General features: G+C 39.6%; 1 pseudogene; it reads left to right on the forward strand.

The window, feature by feature from the left end:
- The first annotated feature begins 255 nt into the window (after positions 1-255).
- Positions 256-15,661, forward strand: part of LOC130868575 (peroxisomal biogenesis factor 19-like) — a 150,129-nt pseudogene continuing 134,723 nt past the window's right edge.

A 15,661-nucleotide genomic window follows, 5' to 3' on the forward strand; every position in this document is an offset into this window, starting at 1 on the left:
GACCCGTGGTCTCAGCCTGGTCTCTGGGTCTGAGGAGTCAGGCCAATACCTCCTGAACAGGGACGGAGCCCAGCAAAAAGTGACTGATGAATGCCAAGCCTGCGCTCAGGTAAATGCAGGCAGAACCAAGCTTGGTCCAGGAGTTCGGGCACGGAGACATCGTCCCGGAGTACATTGGGAGATCGACTTTACGGAGGTTAAGCCAGGTCTCTAGGGGTACAGATACCTCTTGGTGTTCATAGACACTTTTTCAGGATGGGTAGAAGCCTTTCCCACCAAACACGAAACCGCAAAGGTGGTGACCAAAAAGCTCTTGGAAGAAATATTTCCCAGGTACGGAATGCCTCAAGTCCTGGCACCGATAACGGGCCCGCCTTCGTCTCCCAGGTAAGTCAGTTGGTGGCCAAACTCCTAGGGGTCGAATGGAAATTACATTGTGTGTATAGACCCCAAAGTTCAGGACAGGTAGAACGCATGAATAGAACCTTATCCAAATTAACGCTTGCAACTGGCACTAGAGACTGGGTGCTCCTCTTACCACTGGCCCTGTACAGGGCCTGCAACACTCCGGGGTCTCATGGACTGACTCCTTTTGAAATCCTATATGGGGCTCCTCCCCCAATTATAAATTTCTTTGATTCAAACATTGCTAACAGTCCTTCTCTGGAAGCTCATTTACAGGTGTTACAGATTGTGCAGAGAGAGGTTTGGAAGCCACTCGCCGCTGCTTACCAAGACCAACTGAACCAGCCGGTGGTACCGCATTCCTTCCAGATAGGAGATACTGTTTGGGTCCACAGACACCAGACCAAAAACTTGGAACCTCAGTGGAAAGGCCCTTACACTGTCCTTCTGACCCCCAACGGCACTAAAGGTTGATGGCATCGCAGCCTGGATCCACGCCTCACACGTTAAGGCTGCCCATATGACTGAAAAAGTGGAGCCCGCCACGACCCCAGCATGAAGAGCCCAACACACTCAAAACCCCTTAAAGATAAGGCTTACCCGTGGGGCCCTTGGATCATTATATGGGCCTTACTAAGACTGGGGATGGCGACATTCCCGGGATATGGCTGCCATCACCCGGGGGAGGGGGGGGGGCGACATGGGACCAGGAACAAAGACTTCGATGTTTGTCCAGGACAAAACACACAAAAGGGACGTGGAGGGCCGGGGGACGGTTACTGTGCCCAATGGGGTTGCGAAACGATGGGGGAGGCTTACTGGAAACCCTCCTCCACCTGGGATCTAATCATGCTCAGACGAGGAACCATACCTGGGTACTCAGGAAGGGGACCCTGGACTTGCGGGGGGGAAAAGCTTGTGGCCCCTGCTATGCTATCACTACTGCTACCAATGTCCAGGGCACCACCCCAGGAGGTAGATGCAACCCCTTAGTCCTAGATTATAGAGACCAGCCAATTTAGACAACTTCAGGCAGCCATGCATACTGATATCAAGGCGCTGGAAGAATGGGTTAGCGCACTTGAAGTGTCATTAACCTCCCTCTCAGAGGTAGTCCTACAAAACAGGAGGGGACTAGACATGTTGTTTTTACAAGAGGGAGGGTTATGCGCGGCACTCAAAGAGGAATGTTGTTTCTATGCGAACCACACTATGACAAAGCTTAGAGAGAGGTTAAGACAGACACAAAAGCTGCTCGAATCACAGCAAGGATGGTTCGAAGGATGGTTTAATAAGTCTCCCTGGTTTACGACTCTATTGTCTTCTCCGATGGGTCCCTTGATTATCCTCCTTCTGATAATCCTGTTTGGGCCCTGCATCTTAAACTGCTTGGTCCAGTTTATGAAAGAAAGGCTGTCAGTTATTCAGGCCCTAGTACTGACCCATCAGTATCATATGGTACAACAACAAGAAACCGAAGTTCCATAACTGCTTAGAGTAAAAGATTTAACTCTATGAGAAAAGAAAAGGGGGGAATGAAAGACCCTACAGACCCCCTCATCAGAACCCTCAGCTAGCAGGCTCCTCGGGAAAACGTCCTGTTTGCTTGAAAGATTCTCAGGATCAGCAGCTAGCCTGCTCTCGTGAGAAGAAAACAGGATATCTATAAGATAAGAGCAGGATCTCTGCTGCCAGACATCCATGCTGGGAGAGGAAAACCATTCATGCCCCCCACCTCATTCCGATAACCACGCTTCTGCTTCTGTAAATTGCTTTTTGCTGCCCTCTTTCCTATAAAAAGTCCTCCTCCCAGTCTGCAGGTGCACAAGTCCTCCGAAAGACTTTGCCGCCCGCAGGTACCTGTGTCTACCTAATAAACCTCTTGCAGTTTGCATCCGACCCGTGGTCTCAGCCTGGTCTCTGGGTCCGGGGATCTCCACCTGAGGGAAGGTCCCTACCGGGGTCTTTCAGTCCCACCCAGCTTGCATCCATAACCCTTCTTCCTTCTGCCCCCTTTCCTCTTTGTGCACATAACACCATACAGCTCAGTCTGTCTGACGCTGGGGGCAAATCCTCAGGGCAAGTAGGCAGGCGAGACTTCCTTTGTTTCACTGGCCTGACTGCACCAAGCAAGGTAGGTGCTTTGTTTATGAACTACCCAACCTGCACGGAGATCTGATCTTGGCACCAGTAGAGCCATCACTGGGGTGAGTTTGTGTCCCGCGGCAGCAGCCCGGGACAGGGAACACTGAAGTTCCTCATCCCCCACCCTATACTTCCTGGACTCCCTGCAGGGGCTCTACTCCCCACCTACTGCCTCTCTCTTCTTGTCCCACCCAGCTTGCATCCATAACCCTTCTTCCTTCTGCCCCCTTTCCTCTTTGCGCACATAACACCATCCAGCTCAGTCTGTCTGACGCTGGGGGCAAATCCTCAGGGCAAGTAGGCAGGCGAGACTTCCTTTGTTTCACTGGCCTGCCTGCACCAAGCAAGGTAGGCGCTTTGTTTACGAACTACACAACCTGCACGGAGATCAGATCTCAGCACCAGGAGAGCCATCAGTGGGAGAGCTAATCTCGGCACCAGGAGAGCCATCATTGGGCACGGAGATCTGATATTGGTACCAGGAGAGACATCACTGGAGCACCAGGGGAGCCGTCACTGGGGAGTGCCATCACTGGGAAGGTACATCAGTAGGCAAGGAGACATGATCCGGTAAAAGAAGATCCATAGGGGAGCATTCGGAGAAAGAGATGGGCAGGCGCCAATGTAAGAATTCACCCAACAATCTGAAAAACAATATGAAACCACCAGAACCCAGCGACCTCACAACAGGAGGACATGAACACCTTAATCATGAAGAAGTAGAAAAAATTGACATTATGAAAGTGATTGACGCCCTTAAACAGCATGTAAAAAATGCCCTTATAGAAATGGATGAGAAGTATAACAGAAAGTTTGAAGAATTGAGTAAATCAGTGAATGATACCCTAGGAAACCAAGGAAAAACAATCAAACAGATAATGGAAACAGTTCAAGACCTGAAAACTGAAATGGAGGCAAAGAAGACAACACAAATAGAAGGCTGGCTGGGCAGGGAAAATCTAGGTAAACGAATAGAGACTACAGAAGCAAGCATAACCAATAGAATACAAGAGATAGAAGAAAGAATCTCATTCTGAAGATACCGTAGAGAAAATAAACACGCTGATCAAAGAAAACAGCAAGGCCAACAAACTCTCATCACAAAACATTCAGGAAATATGGGACACAATAAAAGACCAAACCTAAGAATAATAGGAATAGAAGAAGGAGAAGAACCGCAGCTCAATGGACCAGAAAATATATTTAATAAAATTATAGAAGAAAACTTTCTCAAGCTAAAGAAATATATACCTATGAAGGTTCAAGAAGCATACAGAACACCGAATAGGCTGGATAAAAAAAAAATCCCCTCACCATATAATAATCAAAACACAAAGCATACAGAATAAAGAAAGAATATTAAGAGCAGCAAAGGAAAAAGGCCAAGTTACTTATAAAGGTAAACCTATCAGACTTACACCTGACTTCTCTGTGGAAACCATGAAAGCCAGAAGGTCTTGGATAGATGTACTGCAGAAACTTAGAGACCGTGGATGCAAGCCCAGACTACATATCCAGCCAAGCTTTCATTCATTATAAATAGAGAAAACAAAATTTTCCAGGATAAAAACAAATTTAAACAATACGTAGCCACAAATCCAGCCTTACAAAAAGTAATAGAAGGAAAATCACTAATCAAGAAGTCCAACAATGACCACAATAACTCAGACATCTAGAGACCCTTCACCAGCGCAACTCAAAGAAGGGAAATACACAAAATCTACTACTAAAAAAGTGACCGGAGTTAACAACCACTGGTCATTAATATCACTTAATGTCAATGGACTCAACTCACCTATAAAAAGGCACAGACTAAGAGATTGGATATGAAAACAGGACCCAACATTCTGTTGTTTACAAGAAACACACCTCAACCACAAAGACAGGCACCTACTCAGAGTAAAGGGTTGGGCTAAGGCTTATCAAGTAAATGGACCTAAGAAACAAGCAGGTGTGGCCATACTAATTTCTAACAAAGTTGACTTCAAACTTAAATCAATCAGAAGAGATGGAGAGGGACATTTTCTACTCATAACAGGAACAGTTCATCAGGATGAAGTCTCAATCCTGAATATCTATGCCCCTAATATAAAAGCAACCACGTACGTAAAAGAAACATTGCTAAAACTCAAGGCAGCCATCAAACCACACACATTAATAGTAGGAGACTTTAATACTCCTCTCTGACAATGGACAGGTCAATTAGACAGAAACCTAACAGAGAAATAAGAGAATTAATGGAGGTAATGAATCAAATGGACTTAACAGACATCTATAGAATATTCCACCCAAATAGGAAAGAATATACCTTCTTCTCTCAGCTCATGGAACCTTCTCAAAAACTGACCACATACTCGGTAACAAAGCAAACATCCACAGTTACAAAAAAATATTAGTAACCACCTGTATCTTATCAGATCACCATGGATTAAAGCTAGAATTCAACAACAATGCTACCCTCAGAAAGCCTACAAACTCATGGAAACTGAACACTCAATTAGTGAACCTTACCTGGATTAAGGAAGAAATAAAGAAAGAAATTAAAGTCTTCCTTGAAGTCAATAAAAATAAAGAAACAACATACTCAAACCTATGGGACGCTATGAAAGCAGTCCTGAGAGGACAGTTCATAGCACTAACTGCCCACTTAAAGAAAACAGAGAAAGCACACATTGGAGACTTAACAGCCCACCTGAAAGCTTTAGAAAAAAAAGAAGCAGACTCACCTAGAAGGAGTAGAAGACTGGAAATAATCAAACTGAGGTCTGAAATCAAAAAAAAAGAAACACAGAAAACAATTGAAAGAATCAATGAAACAAAAAGCTGGTTCCTGGAGAAAATCAACAAAATTGATAAACCCCTATCCAAACTAATCAAACGGCAGAGAGAGAATTTGCAAATTAATAAGATCAGAAATGAAAAGGGGGACATAACCACAGATACAGAGGAAATTCAGAGAATCATTAGATCTTACTACAAAAGCCTGTATGCCACAAAACTGGAAACTGTAAAAGAAATGGACACTTTTTTAGATAAATACCATATACCAAAGTTAAACCAGGACCAGGTGAACAACCTAAATAGACCTGTTAGTCGTGAAGAATTAGAAGCTGTTATCAAAAACCTCCCTTCCAAAAAAAGTGCAGGACCAGATGGTTTCAATGCGGAATTCTACCAGAACTACCAAGAAGAACTAATGCCTATACTCCTTAATGTATTTCACAATATAGAAACAGAAGAGTCATTGCCAAATTCCTTTTATGAAGCTACAGTTACCCTGATACCCAAACCACACAAAGACTCAACCAAGAAAGACAATTACAGGCCAATCTCACTCATGAACATCGACACAAATATCCTCAACAAAATACTGGCAAACCGAATCCAAGAACACATTAGAAAAATTATCCATTATGATCAAGTAGGCTTCATCCCAGAGATGCAGGGCTTGTTAACATATGCAAATCCATCAATGTAATCCATCATATAAATAAACTGAAAGAAAACCGTATGATCGTTTCATTAGATGCTGAAAAAGCATTTGACAAAATTCAACATCCCTTTATGATAAAAGTCTTGGAGAGATTAGGGATACAAGAGTCATTCCTAAATATAATTAAAGCTATCTACAGCAAGCCGACAGCTAATATCAAATTAAATGGAGAGAAACTTAAAGCCATCCCACTAAAATAAGGAACATGCCAAGGATGTCCACTCACCCCATACCTCTTCAATATAGTTCTTGAAGTCTTAGCAATAGCAATAAACAACATAAGGGAATAAAGGGGATTCGAATTGGAAAGGAAGAAGTTAAACTTGCGTTATTTGCAGATGATATGATAGTGTACTTAAGTGACCCCAACAACTCCACCAAAGAACTTCTACAGCTGATAAACACCTTTAGTAATGTGGCAGGATACAAGATCAACTCCAAAAAATCAGTCGCCCTCTTATACACAAAGGATATGGAAGCAGAGAGGGAAAGAAGAGAATCATCACCTTTCACGATAGCCACAAACAGCATAAAATATCTTGGGGGTAACTCTAACCAAGGAAGTGAAAGATCTATTTGACAAGAACTTTAAGGCATTGAAGAAAGAAATTGAAGAGGATACCAGAAAATGGAAGGATCTCCCTTGCTCTTGGATTGGGAGGATCAACATAGTAAAAATGGCAATCCTACCAAAGGCAATTTATAGATTCAATGCAATCCCCATCAAGGTCCCATCAAAATTCTTCACAGATCTTGAGAGGACAATAATCAACTTTATATGGAAAAACAAAAAACCCAGGATAGCCAAAACAATCTTATACAATAAAGGAACTTCTGGAGGAATTACCATTCCTGACTTCAAATCCTATTACAGAGCTACATTAATGAAAACAGCGTGGTACTGGCATAAAAACAGAGAAGTCAACCCATGAAATCGTATAGAAGACCCGGATGTTAACCCACAAACCTATGAACACCTTATTTCTGATAAAGGAGCTAAAAGTATACAATGTAAGAAAGAAAGCATCTTCAACAAATGGTGCTGGCACAATTGGATGTCAACCTGTAGAAGAATGAAAATAGACCCATATCTATCACCATGCACAAAACTCAAGTCCAAATGGATCAAAGACCTCAATATCAATCTGAACACACTCAACCTGATAGAAGAGAAAATGGGAAGTACCCTACATCATATGGGCACAGGAGATCGCTTCCTATGTATAACCCCAGCAGCACAGACATTAAGGGCAACATTGAATAAATGGGACCTCCTGAAACTGAGAAGCTTCTGTAAAGCAAAGGACACTGTCATTAAGACAAAAAGGCAACCTACTGACTGGGAGAAGATCTTCACCAACCCCGCAACAGACAAAGGTCTGATCTCCAAAATATATAAAGAACTCAAGAAACTAGACTTTAAAATGATAATTAACCCAATTAAAAAATGGGGCACTGAACTGAACAGAGAATTCTCAACAGAAGAAGTTCAAATGGCCAAAAGATACTTAACGTCATGCTCAACCTCCTTAGCGATCAGAGAAATGCAAATCAAAACAACTTTGAGATACCATCTTACACCTGTCAGAATGGCTAAAATCAAAAACACCAAGGATAGCCTTTGCTGGAGAGGTTGTGGAGAAAGGGGTACCCTCATCCATTGCTGGTGGGACTGCAAACTTGTGCAACCACTTTGGAAATCAGTGTGGTGGTTTCTCAGAAAAATTGGGATCAACCTACCCCTGGACCCAGCAATACCACTCTTGGGAATATACCCAAGAGATGCCCTATCATATGACAAAAGCATTTGTTCAACTATGTTCATAACAGCATTATTTGTAATAGCCAGAACCTGGAAGCAACCTAGATGTCCTTCAATGGATGAATGGATGAAGAAAGTGTGGAATATATACACATTAGAGTACTACTCTGCGGTAAAAAACAATGACTTCTCGAATTTTGCATGCAAATGGATGTTAATAGAAAATACTATCCTGAGTGAGGTAACTCAGACCCAAAAAGAAGATCATGGGATGTACTCACTCATAATTGGTTTCTAGCCATGTATATGGGACACTGAGTCTATAATTTGTGATCCTAAAGAAGCTAAACAAGACCATAAACCCAAGGAAAAACATATAGATATCCTGCCAGCTATGGGAAATAGACAAGATTGCCGGGCAAAAAATTGGAATCTTGGGGGTGGGGTGGGAGGGGTGAGGGGAGATGAGGAGAGAAAAGTGTAAAGGAGAGGATGAGGGGAACTGGGGGAATCGGGGTGATTGGGGATAAAGGAAGGTTGGATAGGGGAGCAGGGAAACTCATATCTTAGTTAAGGGAGCCACCTAAGGGTTGGCAAGAGACTTGAACTTGGAATGGCTACCAGGTGCCCAGGGCAATGTCCCCAGTTAGTTCCTTGGGGCACCTGAGGATAGGGAACCTGAAATGAAGCTATCCTATAACCATACTAATGAATATCTTGCATATCATCATAGAACCTTCATCTAACGATGGATGGAGATAGAGACAGAGACCCACACTGGAGCACCGGACTGAGCTCCCAAGGTTCTAATGAGGAGCAGAAGGAGGGAGAACATGAACAAGGAAGTCAGGACCATGAGGGGTGCACCCAACCACTGAGACAGTGGGGCCGATCTATTGGGAGCTCACCAAGGCCAGCTGGACTGCTACTGAAAAAGCATGGGATAAAACCAGACTCTCCGAACATGGCTGACAATGAGAGCTGACGAGAGGCCAAGGAGAATGGCATGGGGTTTTGATCCTACTTCATGTTCTGGCTTTGTGGGAGTCTAGACAGTTTGGATGGTCACCTTCCTAGACCTGGATGGAAGTGGGAGGACCTTGGACTTTCCACAGGGCAGGGAACCCTGACTGCTCTTGGGACTGGAGAGGGAGGAGAAGAGGAGTGGGGGGAGGGGGAGAGGGGCGGGAGGAGGGGGAGGGAAATGGGAGGCGAGGAGGAAGTGGGAAAATTTTTTCAATAAAAAAATAAATAAATAAATAAAAATGTTAAATACAGAAAGAAAAAAAAACAAAAAACTGGAAACTGTAATATATAAGCAAAAACAAATCTATCTATAAGGAAAACAAACAAGCAAAACCTTCAAAATGCCATTGAGTCTACTTTGTGTTGCGCATCTATTGCTGGGTATGGAGTCTGCCCTTAAGTGGGGTTTCTGTACCCAGGAACATTCCATTGGAGAAAACTATTTTTTGTGTGTGTGAATGTTATGCATTGGAAATTGCTTCTGGTTAAGGATGCAGAATTGTGACCAACTTTCCTTTATGCACTGGGACCACATATGAATTAGACCTGCACAGGCCCAATTTTCCTACAATTACATGCAATAAAAACAGATAATAAGGGCTATATAACCTGAAATAATGAGCTACACCCTTATTTAGTAGTATTAGTTGCTCTTGGAGAGTCAAAGTAGGAAAATTGTCTGTAAAATCTAATTTCTTTAAAAATCAAATGCAATAAAATATTAAAGTTATGAAGACTTTCCATTATAGAATTTTCACTCTGATGGCATATTTCTAATATCTTAATATTTTATTAAGGTGCACCACTCATGACTTCAACATTTTCAGAAATCTTAACAAGATTGTCCATCTAGCCATCTTTCCTAAGACAATTCTTAGGTAACTCATATCCCTATAGGCAGGCATTTTCTTTTCCCATGAGCTTTGTACTATGAATCCAGTTGTTAAGAAAGGATGGAGTAACACTAATCAAATTCTCAATACCTGCCAGCTTCCCTCCAGCTAAACTCTCATTAAGGGAGGTCCTATCCGTGGGTTCCATCATATAAGATGACCAACATTTCTTCAGCCTGGATTCTGGGCTGCAGTAACAAATTGTTTAATGAATTTGAGATTTCAGCACTCAGCAAGGAGAGAGGTTTGGCTGGCAGAAACTAGCATTTCCTACTTGGCAAAGGAAAAAAGACTTTTTGTTTTTTGTTTGTTTGTTTTGGTTTTGTTTTTTCCCAGACGACCACATTCTGAAATCCTAGCACTTCATTTGATGGCATACTTGAATAGAGCAAAGAATTATTATCATTCTAAGAATAATGATATCATTTTCAAAGCTGTTTAGAAGTCAAAATTATCATAAAATGATAGGAGAGGATGAATATACTCACTGGTCATTCAAAATATTATTTTCATCAATAGAGGTAAGCACTTGTGCAGAAAATCATAAAAATGTTTCAAATAGATGCTGGCCTAGAAGTAAATATTGGGTTAATATAAACCGAACAATTCAACATTTATTTATCATTTTATAAAGTCTTACTTTTATGAGCAGATAAATTTAATGAAATGGGAGGCAGAAAACTGTACCTAATTAATGATAGGATACAATAAATCTCTGGAAAATCAGGAAGTAATGGGTCTCATCTGTTCACTAGATAATTGAGCAAATGCATCAAGGGTACAAGGGATTTGACCTCATTTTCAATTGAAACATTTTCTATCTCAGGCAAAATGCTATGATTTCAGCTTGAATATGTCATCCTTAAAATTACAATGTCCTGGTTAAAATGCTTAGAGTCTTTCATATGTCTTACTGAAACGGATTTCAGGGACATATACTTCTAATTCATTAAAATGCTTTATTTAGACTAATACTTCTAGTAGACACAGCAGGCTAATAGTAAGCTCAGTAACCAGAAGCGGGGTGCTTTTTTGGGGCAGGTTGACCAGTGAGGGCCCACAGACTTCAAACATTAAAGCAATTCCCAATGATGCTGACTAACCTTCAGAATTTCACATTAAAGTCTATTGCTGAAGAACCACACATTGAGTCACATATCATGGAGAAATCAAATCTGTATTCACATTAATACCAATTTCATCTCTAATGCCTAGTTTTTGTAATGCAAGAAGGTACTACTATGCATGCTACTGGAAAAGAAAAGTAACCACTAATCCTATTTATCGATGAATTCTAAGAGCTACAACAAATACCAGCTATTAAGACATTCCTCTGATAGCTTCTGAATAACACAGAGTTAGAATTTTTAAGGTGCCACCACTGTTGGATCGACCATTATTCATCGGAAGACCACATACCCAAGTCTACCTGGACAGTAACAAAGCTTTTAACATGGGTTAAAAAAGAAAATACAAAATTGGAGATGGTTGATCTGGGAAGAATAAGTTGTGAATATGAGCAATATGCATTGTACAAAATTCTCAAAGAACTAATATGAAATGAGAAAATACGGCCTTTTAGAAATACTTTATACACATAGACTACTTATATTAACCTTGAACAAATTTAAAATTTTTTTCTCACTGCAAAGACATTAAATCTGTTTTATTAATAAAGAAATTTTAGACATTTTCATAGAAATATTATGTGAATATTATTTTTAAGCAATTTCACAAAAGCTAATATATTAGAGGTATGCTCAAAGTCTCCCTATCTGAATATATTTTATTTCAGAAATATTAAATAACACTGAAGACTGATCATTCTTTCTATCAAGCTAAGTGCTCAAAATATAAAAATTAATTTTAATGTTATCATTTATTGTTAATAAGTATTTTTATAAATAATTATGAGGATTTGATATTTATTTGGTCATTAGCACTTAATACATAATTATCTTTTTAACTGAGATAAAATAATTGTACTTAGCTATTGGTTATTATATGAAAGTTCATTATATATATATATTTTTAATTACCAAATTGTCAGGTCTCAAAGAATCCTAGGAGAAATGTCTAACTCATATGCCTATTTAATATATACAAGTAGACATTGGCCTCCAGGTTCTCCTGCATTTCTAAGCATTGCAAGTAGTGTAATCTATGAGGTAGAAAATTAATAATTAGAAGAGCATCAGTAGAGACATGTAACTGGCCAAATCAATCTCAATTCCAGGCACTACTTGTATGCATACATGACTGGCCTCATGGTGCTCATCCTGGACTTCTTTTCCATGTATTTTTTTTCTTTTTTTATTAATTCTTATTGAGCTCTACATTTTTTCTCTGCTCCCCTCCCTGCCTCTCCCCTCCCCCAAGGTCCCATACTTCCAATTTATTCAGGAAATCTTGTCTTTTTCTACTTCCCATGTAGATTAGATCCATGTATGTCTCTCTTAGGGTCCTCATTGTTGTCTAAGTTCTCTGGGATTGTGATTTGTGGGTTAGTTTTCTTTGATCTATGTTTAAAACCCACATATGAGTGAGTACATGTGATAATTGTCTTTCTGGGTCTGGGTTACCTCACTCAAAATAGTTTTTTCTAGCTCCATCCATTTTCCTGAAAAATTCAAGGTGTCGTTATTTCTGCTGTATTTCTTTCTCCATTGTGTAAATGTACCACATTTTCCTTATCCATTCGTCGGTCGAGGAGCATTTAGGTTGTTTCCAGGTTCTGGCTATGACAAACAAAGCTGCTATGAACATAGTTGAGCACACGTTTTTGTGGCACGATTGAGCATCCCTTGTATATATACCAAAAGTGGTATTACTGGGTCCTGAGGAAGGTTGTTTCCTAATTTTCTGAGAAATTACCACACTGACATTCAAAGGGGCTGTACCAGCTTGTACTCCCACCAGCAATTCAGGAGTGTTCCTTTTACCCTACAACCTCTCCAGTATAAGTTGTCATCCGTATTTTTGATCTTGGTCATTCTTACAGGTGTAAGATAGAATCTCAGAGTTGTTTTGATTTGCATTTCTCTGATGACGAAGGATGTTGAACGTTTCCTTAAGTGTCTTTCAACCATTTTAGATTCCTCTGTTGAGAGTTCTCTGTTTACATCTGCACTCCATTTTTTAATTGGATTATTTGTTCTTTTGATGACCAATTTCTTGGATTCTTTGTATATTTTGGAGATCAGACCTCTGTCTGATGTGGTGTTGGTGAAGATATCTTTCCATTCTGTAGGCTGTTGTTTTGTCTTGTTGATGGTGTCCTTTGCTTTACAGAAGCTTTTCAGTTTCAGGAGGTCCCATTTATGAATTGTTTCTCTCAGTGTCTGTGCTACTGGGGTTCTATTTAGGAAGTAGTTTTCTGTGCCTATGCCTTCAAGTGTACTTCCCACTTTCTCTTCTATAAAGTTCAGTATTGCTGTCTTTATGTTGAGGCCTTTTGTCCATTTGGATTTGAGTTTTGTACATGGTGATAGATATGGGTCTATTTTCATTCTTCTACATGTTGATATCCAGTTATGCCAGCACCACTTGTTAAGTATGCTTTCCATGGTATTTAGAGTCTCACTGAGGAAGAGACTCACTTTAAACTATGGTGTTGCTAAGACCTTAATTTTAAGGGTCTTTTTTTTTTCTTTTACAAATTCCAAGTCCGAATGTCTGTATCTCATATAGACTCTCTCTACTACTTTTTCCCTTTGGTGCATTTCAGCAGTCACAGGCCTTTCTCTTTAAACTTCATGGATGTGCAGGAATTTGCTTATTGTCTCAAATCTACCAGCTTCCTTCATTAAAACTCACTTGTCATAATGAATTTAGTCACACGTTATTATTCCTTGTATTATTCCTATGTTGGGTTGTCCAGGCTCTTCCTGCAGCTGATGGGAGGGAGAATACAGCTGCCTGGCTGGTTTGTGGGGTTAGGTCTACAGAGTACCCAGATGGAGCTGCTTGACTGCTTTGCAAAATCAAATTGGTGGGATTTGAAAATGACTGTGAACAGAAAGAGCCAGCATTAGTGAGATATAGTATGGATGTGTTTTTTCCAGAACAATGGAATGGTATGGTAACCACTAGGCCTGCATCTGTAACCTACAGGATTCTCCAATAGTTAATGTTACAGTATCTGTAGTCTAAATGGTGAATGACAAGGGTCTCCTGTTGTCCTTTTAAAACTAAATGAATTCTCTCTTAGTTGAGGGCTGTTCATAGAAGTAGAGGCATAGGTGCTATATGGTTTGTTCCCTTCTTTATAAGGTTATTCATTGTAAAACCTCATGCTACTTAATATCTCTGAGAGACCACTACAGCATTTAGATACACTGCTTCAAGTGTTCCAGTGAAGTCATTATCATATTGTTCTTACTTTTGTCCTTCGGTATATGAGTAAGCCCATTTTGTCAATGTCACCTCAATAATTCTGCAAAAGTATTTTCTGTCATCAGTGTACAATTTCATGAATTAGATCACAATTGTTCATAGACAGATTCCAAAAGCCACTACTTGAATAATAGATTGTAGATGATCAAAGTATATTATAAAAATGAAGCATGATTTTAAAAAACTCAGAGACTGATATTGGGGTTCAACCTCAAGATCTTAAAAGCAAAGCAGCCAGCCACTGGCTCTTACCTTGAACTCTGTCCAAAAATAGCAATCCTGCCTCCAGGAATCTTGAAATGAGACTGTGTTTGAGAACTGTTTCCTCCTGTTTTATTAATGGATTAATGGCGTGTGCCACTGGGATTAAAGACAAGTACCACCCCATCTCTATGGCAACTAGTGTGGCTACTAGGATTAAAGTTGTGTGTTACCACTACCTGGTCTGTTAGATTGACTAGTGGGGTTGTTTTACACTCAGATCTTCAGGCCAGCTTATTTATTAAAATACAAATGAAATGTTACTACATATACATGTATGAAATGTCATAATAACTCATTAGTTTGCAATAATATCTAATAAATTATCAATTCTCCTTTTTAAAGTCTTTATGTCATGGGCAATCATAGTTTGGAATTTTTTATTTATTTGGTTTTTGTGGCAAGAAGTATGAAAAAACAAGAAGCAGACAACACAACATACAGGGGAAGTCAAGAATTCACACATTAAATTGGATAAGTATAATTTCAGTTTTTCAGTTTTCCTCTTTTTATGTATAGAGAGGTTTGTATATTTCAATGAAAATTTGCATATATACAACCAGCAGGAACTCAACTGTTATTATTATTATTCATATATTTAATTCTGAAATTGTGGTCTTTCTAATTTCCATTTTCATAAATTTGAATATATGCATGATATTCACTTACTATAAAATGCAGAGACAAATGGAAATTAATTTCATTACATCTCAAAAAAGTCTTAGCAAAACTGTCATTATCTACATGATATTTTAATATATAATGGGTTTAATGCTTTAATAGTTCTACTAGGGTCAAAAGTATCTTGACAACTGTCTTTTAAAATTTCTTTGACTTTTTTTGGTGCAAAAGTAAAATAGCACTTAGTGAAACACTCCAACAAAGCAAATGCAAATGAATACAAATTGAAGATTCCTTGCAAATCCGTCCTCTCTCATCAAAACAAAGGCTCCTTCATTTTCATATGATTTAATCTAAACTTCATGACTGTTTACAAAATAAAACATGCCTATATAGGTATCACACTATCTATATAAATTTCATAAAATCTTTCATGTAGGCCCTGAACACTGGTTATATATTATATGGATAAGTGGATGTGTAGCCTTTTCTGTTCTTTGAGTATACAATAAACACCTCTGTATATGCATATTATATGAGCAATTTATAATGTAAAGAAAACATTTATATGTATACACAGTTACACATAATGCCCCTATTCAATACAAAGAGACAGTGAAATGAGTTATATTTAAGTTAATCAGAATTCCCCCCAAAATA

The sequence above is a fragment of the Chionomys nivalis genome, chromosome X, assembly GCF_950005125.1.
Source record: "Chionomys nivalis chromosome X, mChiNiv1.1, whole genome shotgun sequence".
In the NCBI taxonomy this organism is placed as follows: Eukaryota; Metazoa; Chordata; class Mammalia; order Rodentia; family Cricetidae; genus Chionomys; species Chionomys nivalis.